Genomic DNA, 9,833 nt, shown 5'->3' on the forward strand with positions numbered 1-9,833 from the left:
TCTTTTGGAAATCAAGACTTTGTGGTATCTCAGCAAAATTGGTAGGTTAATTCTGAGAAAACTGTCGTTGTTGGCTTTTGAAAGAGCATGTGGAGAACTGTTGCTCTCCTGAATCCTTCTGAAAAAAATCTGTCTTATACTTTCCTAACTGTTCAGAAGGCATAGGTCTTATCATGCCAAATGTGTTATGAATGACTAGAGAGCAAAGAGGATAACCTATCTGCCATGCTACACTGTCTAGCAGAGTGAAATACTGGGTTCTTCATATTTTGTTAATCATATTGGTTTAGCAGTTACCCTAAACTGACATGCCCTGATACAGAGACACTCTCAAAGAGGGAAGTAGTCTGGAGGAACAGGAAATGTAAAAGACCAACCTCAAACTATTCTGATTTGAAGAGAATGTGATTTAGCATAAAGTGAGTGAAAGTTACTCAGTTGTGTCTGACTCTTTGCGACCCCATGGACTATACAGTCCATGTAATTCTTCAGGCCAGAATACTGGAGTGGGTAGCCTTTCCCTTCTCCAGGGGATCTTCCCAACCCAGGGATCAAACCCAAGTCTCCTGCATTGCGGGTGGATTCTTTTACCAGTTGAGCCACAAGAGAAGCCCAAGAATACTGGAGTGGTTAGCCTATCCCTTCTCCAGGGGATCTTCTCAACCCAGGAATTAAACCGGGGTCTCTTGCATTGTAGGCGGATTATTTACCAACTGAGCTATCAAGGAAGCCCTTGATTTAGCATAACCAAAACATCAAAAGCTATTAGTGGGAACATGGGGGTTTAAATCACAGTGGTACATCAGACAGACACACAGGGCTAGAGCAACATTTCTGTGAAGAAGCAACCCTGCCCCAAGGGATAGATTTCAGTGGACACAGTGAATTTTTGGTCAGCATGCCACATGGGCCCCTTTGCAAAATAAACAAGCTCAAATCCCTGTGTTTTATTTGTAGCTAGCCACATTGCTGTTTTTTACTGTCTACTTTGGCAACTCAAACCTAGCTAGGGCCTGGACCCTAAATCCCTTACCTTTGGCAAGTGTCTTATTCTTGGCCCACTGACGACTGATGTGGGTATGAGCCTGAATTGTATTTCAGTAGCCAACATCTCTGTAAGACCAGCGGAAATACTGCTGTCAGTGGAAAATTCAGAATGGCAAATGATAGCAACAACGGGGAAGGATAAATATAAATAATATATTCATATCACTATTAGACAGAGCTCATCTCAGCACTATAGACTCGCTGATTTTTATTTGTTTACTTGTTTGGGTTGAGGGATTTATTTTGGTTTGGCTGTTTTCCCTTGGTTCAATGTGCTTTTCTCCCTCTCAGTCTTTTTAGCAAGGACAATAGGTCCCAGTGTCAAATAAGTGATTAAAAGAAAAAATAGGCATATGGGTGTGTGTGTGTGTGTGTGTTAGTCGCTCAGTTGTGTCCAACTTTTTACTACCCCATGGACTGTGGCCCACCAGTCTCCTCTGTAAATGGAATTCTCCAGGCAAAAATACTGGAGTGGTAGCCATTCTCTTCTCCAGGTGATCTTCCTAACCCAAGGGGGATCTCCAGGGGATCGAACCCAAGTCTCCTGCACTGCAGGCAGTTTCTTTACTCTCTGAGCCACCAGAGAAGCCAGACAAATGGGAGCTAAATATCAAAGCAGTAAGTATTCAAGTGACTATTCACTCATTAAGCTACAAATGCCAGAATTGACCATTAATCTGAATTGCTGTCCTTGGGTAAGTAGTTTTCATACAAGTTAGTTAAAGATACCAGAGGAGACTTAGAAGCAGGACTTTGGAATGAACCACAAACAATATTTTTTGCGTATACTTTCATACCTGGTTTTAAATATGGAGCCACTTTTCTGTCTTGTTAGGGAACAGCATGTTGTCAGCAAAATTAAGTCCTGGAATGAAACTTCTTCAAAAAAAGAAAGCCAAAATGAAATCATTTTTAAGGGTATAAATAAAATAGTTACACACATTTCCTGACAGTGTGAATGAGAAGGTCCATATTTATCTCAGTAAGCTTTCAGCGTTAGACTTTAGGAGCCAAAGTGACAGTTTTGGACTCAGCAGACAGTAAGCCTTATATATAAAGACTCAAAATAGATTTCCTTTGCCCCTAGTCCTGCCAAAGAGCCATTTTAGGTGCACAGGAAGGCGCTGAGCGCACTGGTGCATAGTGCCCTCTGCTGAGTAGGGCGGTGGGTAGCCCTGCTTCACCTGACCCCTTTTGACTGGGATCTAGATTCCGAAAGAATCTGAAAGGCGATACAGTCTTCATGATTTCACAGCAGATGTGCTTTTTGCCTTTTTTCCTTTTTATGCATGGAATCATTGAAAATTGAGAAGAAAATGCAAATAGCCTGCATTTGTATGAAGGAAAGAGATAATTGAGCTGTGGGCCATCAACAATGCTTTTGATCATTCTGGGATTAGAGGAATTCTTCATACTTGTAGAACCAGACTGTGTCAAAAGATAAGAAGTGCAAATATGGATTTAAGTAAGATAAGAAATTTCATCCTAAATTTCAACAGAACTCAAATCCAAGTTTTTGTATTGACATTCTGAAGAGCCTTGTAGCTGTGGTCTTTTGCAAATTCCTCTTTTTCTTCTACCTTCTTCTCTCTCTTCTTTCTTGCTTTCAATTAAAATTCAAAGGCCACTTATATGCTTTTGATACTGTACTGGGTTCTGAACAGAGAAAAATGGGAGAGGGTATGGGCTGTTTTTTAAAAAAAGAATTTTCAGGGTAAACTCATGTGTAAACAGTATGTGCCCTGAATGATATATTAACCTAAACAGGCATAGAATAAAATAGAGAAGACTGAAGTTTCATGTTTGGGTAAAAGGAAAATGGGATTTTAAAATATCTTCCAATTAGTAAGAGGAAGCTCTATAAAGGAAGTGGGTTGACTGCACAAATAGAGCACGAAGCCAATGTACCTGCGATAAGCAAAAGGGGAAGGGAGGATAATGGGAAGATAAAAGTGATATGAGATGGTGGTTAAAGATGGTTTGAGGAGGATTATTTGAATACAAGTTAGGCCCGATCTTTAATATAGTAAGTACTATTATCAACTTTCAGGAAAGGAAATGGCATTTATAAAATCTATAAGTGAAAAATCCACTTTGTGTAAAAGCATTTATTCTCGTTTCAGTCTGTAGCCTGGGAACTTGAGCAAGGAGGAGGTTGTAACAGCTATGTGAAGAAATAACCTATGGCCTGGACTAGAGCGTAATTGAGGAGTGGTTTAGGAGGATAAGCTGAAAGTATTTGGTGAGCTACTGGAGTAGAGGATAGGGATACATTAAAACAAATATAAGGTCACTTCTTGTGATGGGAAGGAAGGGTGGTGGAAGAAACAGAGGCAACTCTAGCTTCAGTGAGGTTGGTCTGAGTGAAGTACAAGGCATGATATAAGAAGTCCATCTGTTCATGCCTTGTTGTTGTTCAGGGGCTCAGTCATATATGACTCTTTGTAACCCCTTGAACTGCAGCACATCAGGCTTCTCTGTCCTTCACCATCTCCTGAAGTTTGCTCAAACTCATGTCTCTTGAGTCAGTGATGCCATCCAACCATTAATCCTCTGTCACCCCCTTCTCCTCCTTCCCTCAATCTTTCCCAGCACCAGGGTGTTTTTCAATGAGTCAGCTCTTCATATCAGGTGGCCAAAGTATTGGAGCCTTGTTTCAGCATCAGTCCTTCCAATGAATATTCAGGGTTGATTTCCCTTAGGATTGACTAGTTTGATCTCCTTGCTGTCCAAGGAACTCTCAAGAGTCTTCTCCAGCACCACAATTTGAAAGCATCAGCCTTCTTTATGGTCCAGCTCTCACATCCATATATGACTACTGGAAAAATCATAGCTTTGACTATATGAACCTTTGTCGATGAAGTGATGTATCTGCTTTTAAATACACTGTCTAGGTTTGTCATAGCTTTTTTGCCAAGGAGCAAGCATCTTTTAACTCTTTCTGACTTCAGTTTTGCACTTTTCTGGAGCAGCCGTGAAGAGATACCCCACGCTCAAGGTAAGAGAAACCTAAGTAAGATGGTAGGTGTTGCAAGAGGGCATCAGAGGGCAGACACACTGAAACCATAATCACAGAAAACTAGCCATTCTGATCACACAGACAACAGCCTTGTCTAACACAATGAAACTAAGCCATGCCCTGTGGGGCCACCCAAGATGGACGAGTCAGGGTGGAGAGGTCTGATAGAATGTGGTCCACTGGAGAAGGGAATGGCAAACCACTTCAGTATTCTTGCCCTGAGAATCCCATGAACAGTATGAAAAAGCAAAATGATAGGATACTGAAAGAGGACCTGCCCAGGTTGGTAGGTGCCCAATATGCTACTGGAGATCAGTGGAGAAATAACTCCAGAAAGAATGAAGGGATGGAGCCAAAGCAAAAACAATACCCAGTTGTGGATGTGAATGGTGATAGAAGCAAGGTCCGATGCTGTAAAGAGCAATATTGTATAGGAACCTGGAATGTCAGGTCCATGAATCAAGGCAAATTGGAAGTGGTCAAACAGGAGATGCCAAGAGTGAACGTCAACATTCTAGGAATCAGCGAACTAAAATGGACTGGAATGGGTGAATTTAACTCAGATGACCATTACATCTACTACTGTGGGCAGGAATCCCTTAGAAGAAATGGAGTAGCCATGATGTCAACAAAAGAGTCCAAAATACATTACTTGGATGCAATCTCAAAAATGACAGAATGATCTCTGTTCGTTTCCAAGGCAAACCACTCAATATCACAGTAATCCAAGTCTATGCCCCAACCAGTAATGCTGAAGAAGCTGAAGTTGAATGGTTCTATGAAGACCTACAAGACCTTTTAGAACTAACACACACAAAAAATGTTCTTTTTATTATAGGGGACTGGAATGCAAAAGTAGAAAGTCAAGAAACACCTGGAGTAAGAGGCAAATTTGGCCTTGGAATACGGAATGAAGCAGGGCAAAGACTAATAGAGTTTTGCCAAGAGAACGCACTGGTCATAGCAAACACCCTCTTCCAACAACACAAGAGAAGACTCTACACAGGGACACCACCAGATGGTCAACACTGAAATCAGATTGATTATATTCTTTGCAGCCAAAGATGGAGAAGCTCTATACAGTCAGAAAAAACAAGACGGGGAGCTGACTGTGGCTCAGATCACGAACTCCTTATTGCCAAATTCAGACTTAAATTGAAGAAAGTACGGAAAACCACTAGACCATTCAGGTATGACCTAAATCAAATCCCTTATAATTATACAGTAGAAGTGAGAAATAGATATAAGGGACTAGATCTGATAGACACAGTGCCTGATGAGCAACGAATGGAAGTTCATGACATTGTACAGGAGACAGGGATCAAGACCATCCCCATGGAAAAGAAATGCAAACAAGCAAAATGGCTGGCTGAGGAGGCCTTACAAATAGTTGTGGAAAGAAGAGAAGCAAAAAGCAAAGGAGAAAAGGAAAGATATTCCCATTTGAATGCAGAGTTCCAAAGAATAGCAAGGAGAGATAAGAAAGCCTTCCTCAGCGATCAATGCAAAGAAATAGAGGAAAACAACAGAATGGGAAAGACTAGAGATCTCTTCAAGAAAATTAGAGATACAAAGGGAACATTTCATGCAAAGATGGGCTTGATAAAGGACAGAAGTGGTATGGACCTAACAGAAGCTGAAGATAGGTATGGATCTAACAGAAGCTGAAGATATTAAGAAGAGGTGGCAAGAATACACAGAAGAACTGTACAAAAAAGATCTTCACGACGTATATATCATGATGGTGTGATCACCGACCTAGAGCCAGACATCCTGGAATGTGAAGTCAAGTGGGCCTTAGAAAGCATCACTACAAACAAAGCTAGTGGAGGTGATGGAACTCCAGTTGAGCTATTTCAAATCCTGAAAGATGATGCTGTGAAAATGCTGCACTCAATATGCCAGGAAATTTGGAAAACTCAGCAGTGGCCACAGGACTGGAAAAGGCCAGTGTTCATTCCAATCCCAAAGAAAGGCAATGCCAAAGAATGCTCAAACTACCACACAGTTGCACTCTTCTCACATGCTAGTAAAGTAATGCTCAAAATTATCCAAGCCAGGCTTCAGCAATACGTGAACCGTGAACTTCCAGATGTTCAAGCTGGTTTTAGCAAAGGGAGGGGAACCAGAGATCAAATTGCCAACATCCACTGGATCATCGAAAAAGCAAGAGTTCCAGAAAAACATCTCTTTCTGCTTTATTGACTATGCCAAAGCCTTTGACTGTGTGGGTCACAATAAACTGTGGAAAATTCTGAAAGAGATGGGAATACCAGAGCACCTGACCTGCCTCTGGAGATACCTATATTCAGGTCAGGAAGCAACAGTTAGAACTGGACATGGAACAACGGACTGGTTCCAAACAGGAAAAGCAGTACATCAAGGCTGTATATTGTCACCCTGCTTATTTAACTTATATGCACAGTACATCATGAGAAATGCTGGGCTGGATGAAGCAAAAGCTGGAATCAAGATTGCCAGGAGAAATATAAATAACCTCAGATATGCAGATGACACCACCCTTATGGCAGAAAGTGAAGAGGAACTAAAAAGCCTCTTGATGAAAGTAAAAGAGGAGAGTGAAAAAGTTGGCTTAAAGCTCAACATTCAGAAAATGAAGATCACGGCATCTGGTCCCATCACTTCATGGGAAATAGATGGGGAAACAGTGAAAACAGTGTCAGACTTTGTTTGAGGGGGCTCCCAAATCACTGCAGATGGTGACCACAGCCATGAAATTAAAAGACGCTTACTCCCTGGAAGGAAAGTTATGACCAACCTAGATAGCATATTGAAAAGCAGAGACATTACTTTGCCAACTAAGGTCCATCTAGTCAAGGCTATGGTTTTTCTAGTGGTCATGTATGGATGTGAGAGTTGGACTGTGAAGAAAGCTGAGCGCCGAAGAATTGATGTTTTTGAACCATGGTGTTGGAGAAGACTCTTGAGAGTCCCTTGGACTGCATCGAGGTCCAACCAGTCGATCCTAAAGGAGGTCAGTCCTGGGTGTTCATTGGAATAACTGATGCTAAAGCTGAAACTCCAATACTTTGGCCACCTCATGCAAAGAGTTGACTCATTGGAAAAGACCCTGATGCAGGGAGCAATTGGGGGCAGGAGGAGAAGGGGACGAGATAGGATGAGATGGCTGGATGGCATCACCAACTCGATGGACATGAGTTTGAGTGAACTCTGGGAGTTGGTGATGGACAGGGAAGCCTGGTGTGCTGCAATTCATGGGGTAGCAAAGAGTCGAACATGACTGAGTGACTGAAATGAACTGAACTGAACTGACTTCAGTTTTGCAGCCTAAGAAAATAAAAATTTCCACTGTTTCCACTTTTCCCCCATGTATTTGCCATGAAGTGATGGGAACACTGCCATGATTTTAGTTTCTTGAATGTTGATTTTTAAGCCAGCCTTTTCACTCTCCTCTTTTGCCCTCATCAAAAGGCTCTTTAGTTCCTCCTTGCTTTCTGCTTTAGAATGGTATCATCTGCATATCTGAGGTTGTTGATATTTCTCCTGATAATCTTGATTACAAATTGTGATCAAACCAGCACAGCATTTCACATGATGCACTCTGCACAGAAGTTAAAGAAGCAGGGTGACCACATACAGCCTTGACATACTCCTTTCCCAAGACTGAACTAGTCCATTGTTCCATGTCTAGTTCTAGCTGTTGCTTCTTGAACTGCATATGGGTTCCTCAGGAAGCAGGGAAGGTGGTCTGGTAATCCCACCTCTTTAAAAACTTTTCACAGTTTGTTGTGATCCACACAGTCGATGGCTTTGGCATAGTCAATGAAGCAGAAGTAGTTTTTTTTTTTTTTTTTTTTTTTTAATTCACTTGTTTTCTCTGTGATCCAACAGATGTTGACAATTCGATCTCTGGTTCCTCTGCCTTTTTAAAATACAGTTTGTATATCTGTAAGTTCTTGGTTCATGTACTGTTGAAGCCCAGCTTAAAGAATTTTGAGGATTACCTTGCTAGCATGTGAAATGAGTACAGTTGGACAGTAGTTTGAACATTCTTTGGCTTTTCCTTTCTTTGAGATTGGAATGAAAATTGACCTTTTCCAGTCCTGTAGCCATTCCTGAGTTTTCCAAATTTGCTGGCATATTGAGTGCAGCACTTTAACAGCATCATCTTTTAAGATTTTAAGTCAGTCAACTGGAGTTCCATCACTTCCACTAGATTTGTTCATAGTAAAGCTTCCTCAGGCTAACTTGACTTCACATTCCAGGATGTCCAGCTCTAGGTGAGTGACCACACCATCATGGTTATCTGGGTCATTAAGTCTTTTTGGTATAGTTCTGTGTATTCCTGCCACCTCTTCTTAATATCCTTTTCTTCTGTTAGGTCCTTGCTGTTTCTTTTATTGTGCCCATCTTTGCATGAAATATTCCCTTGATTATCTCTAATTTTTTTAAAGAGATTTCTAATCTTTCCCATTCTTTGTGTTGTTCACTTAAGAAGGTTATCTTATCTCTCCTTGCTATTCTCTGGAGCTCTGTATTCAGATGGGTATATCTTTCCCTTTCTCCTTTGCCTTTCACTTCTCTTCTTTTTTAAGCTATTTGTAAGGTCTACTCAGACAAACATTTTGCTTTCTTGCATTTCTTTTTCTTGGGGATAGTTTTGGTCACCACTTCCTGTACAATGTTACAAACCTCTGTTCATAGTTCTTCAGGCACTCTGTCTACCAGATCCAATCTCTTCAATTTATTTGTCACCCCCACTGTATTCATGCCTTGAACAAGGGGTAAAAATCTATGATGGGAGAGTGATACCATACTTTCTTCCTGTTTAATATGACTTAGGCCTATGTGAGTGGTAGACTTATGTATTTGGGTCTGTTTGCTATTTTGGTTTGTGTTTTCCTAAGCATGAGATGATTTGGGTGCTTTTTTCCAGCATGTCCTTGTATTTTCCTTTAAAATTCGTGATCTGCTTCATTAAGGGGATCCACATGTTCTCAGTATGAAGTTATCTCAGTGTGAAACATGTGAAGTCTAGGTATCGCATTTGAACAAGAAATGCTTCCTGAATTAAAATAATGTGAGTAGGAACTCTTAGCTCTCACATATGATATGAAAACTTCTTTTAAAAAATTGATTAATTTATTTTAATATGAGGCTAGTTACTTTACAATATTGTAGTGGTTTTTGCCATACATTGACATGAATCAGCCACAGAAGCACATGTGTCCCCGATCCAGAACCCCCCTCCCACCTCCTTCCCCATCCCATCCCCAGGGCCATCCCAGTGCACCAGCACTGAGCACCCTGTCTCATGTATAGAACCTGGACTGGCAATCCGCTCCACATATGATAATATACACGTTTCAATGCTACCTTCTCAAATCATCACACCCTTGTCTTCTCCCAGAGTCCAAAAGACTGGTCTTTACATCTGTGTCTCTTTTGCTGTCTCACATATAGGGTCATTGTTACCATCTTTCTAAATTCCATATATATGTGTTAGTATACAGTATTGGTGTTTTTCTTTCTGACTTACTTCACTCTGTATAATAGACTCCAGTTTTATCCACCTTATTAGAACTGATTCAAATGCATTCTTTTTAATGGCTAAGTAATATTCCATTGTGTATATGTACCATAGCTTTCTTATCCATTCGTCTGTCGATGGACATCTAGGTTGCTTCCATGTCCTGGCCATTGTAAACAGTGCTGCGATGAACACTGGGCACATGTCACTTTCAATTCTGGTTTCCTTGGTGTGTATGCCCAGCAGTGGGATTGC

Source organism: Bos indicus x Bos taurus, chromosome X (genome assembly GCF_003369695.1).
Source record: "Bos indicus x Bos taurus breed Angus x Brahman F1 hybrid chromosome X, Bos_hybrid_MaternalHap_v2.0, whole genome shotgun sequence".
Lineage (NCBI taxonomy): Eukaryota > Metazoa > Chordata > Mammalia > Artiodactyla > Bovidae > Bos > Bos indicus x Bos taurus.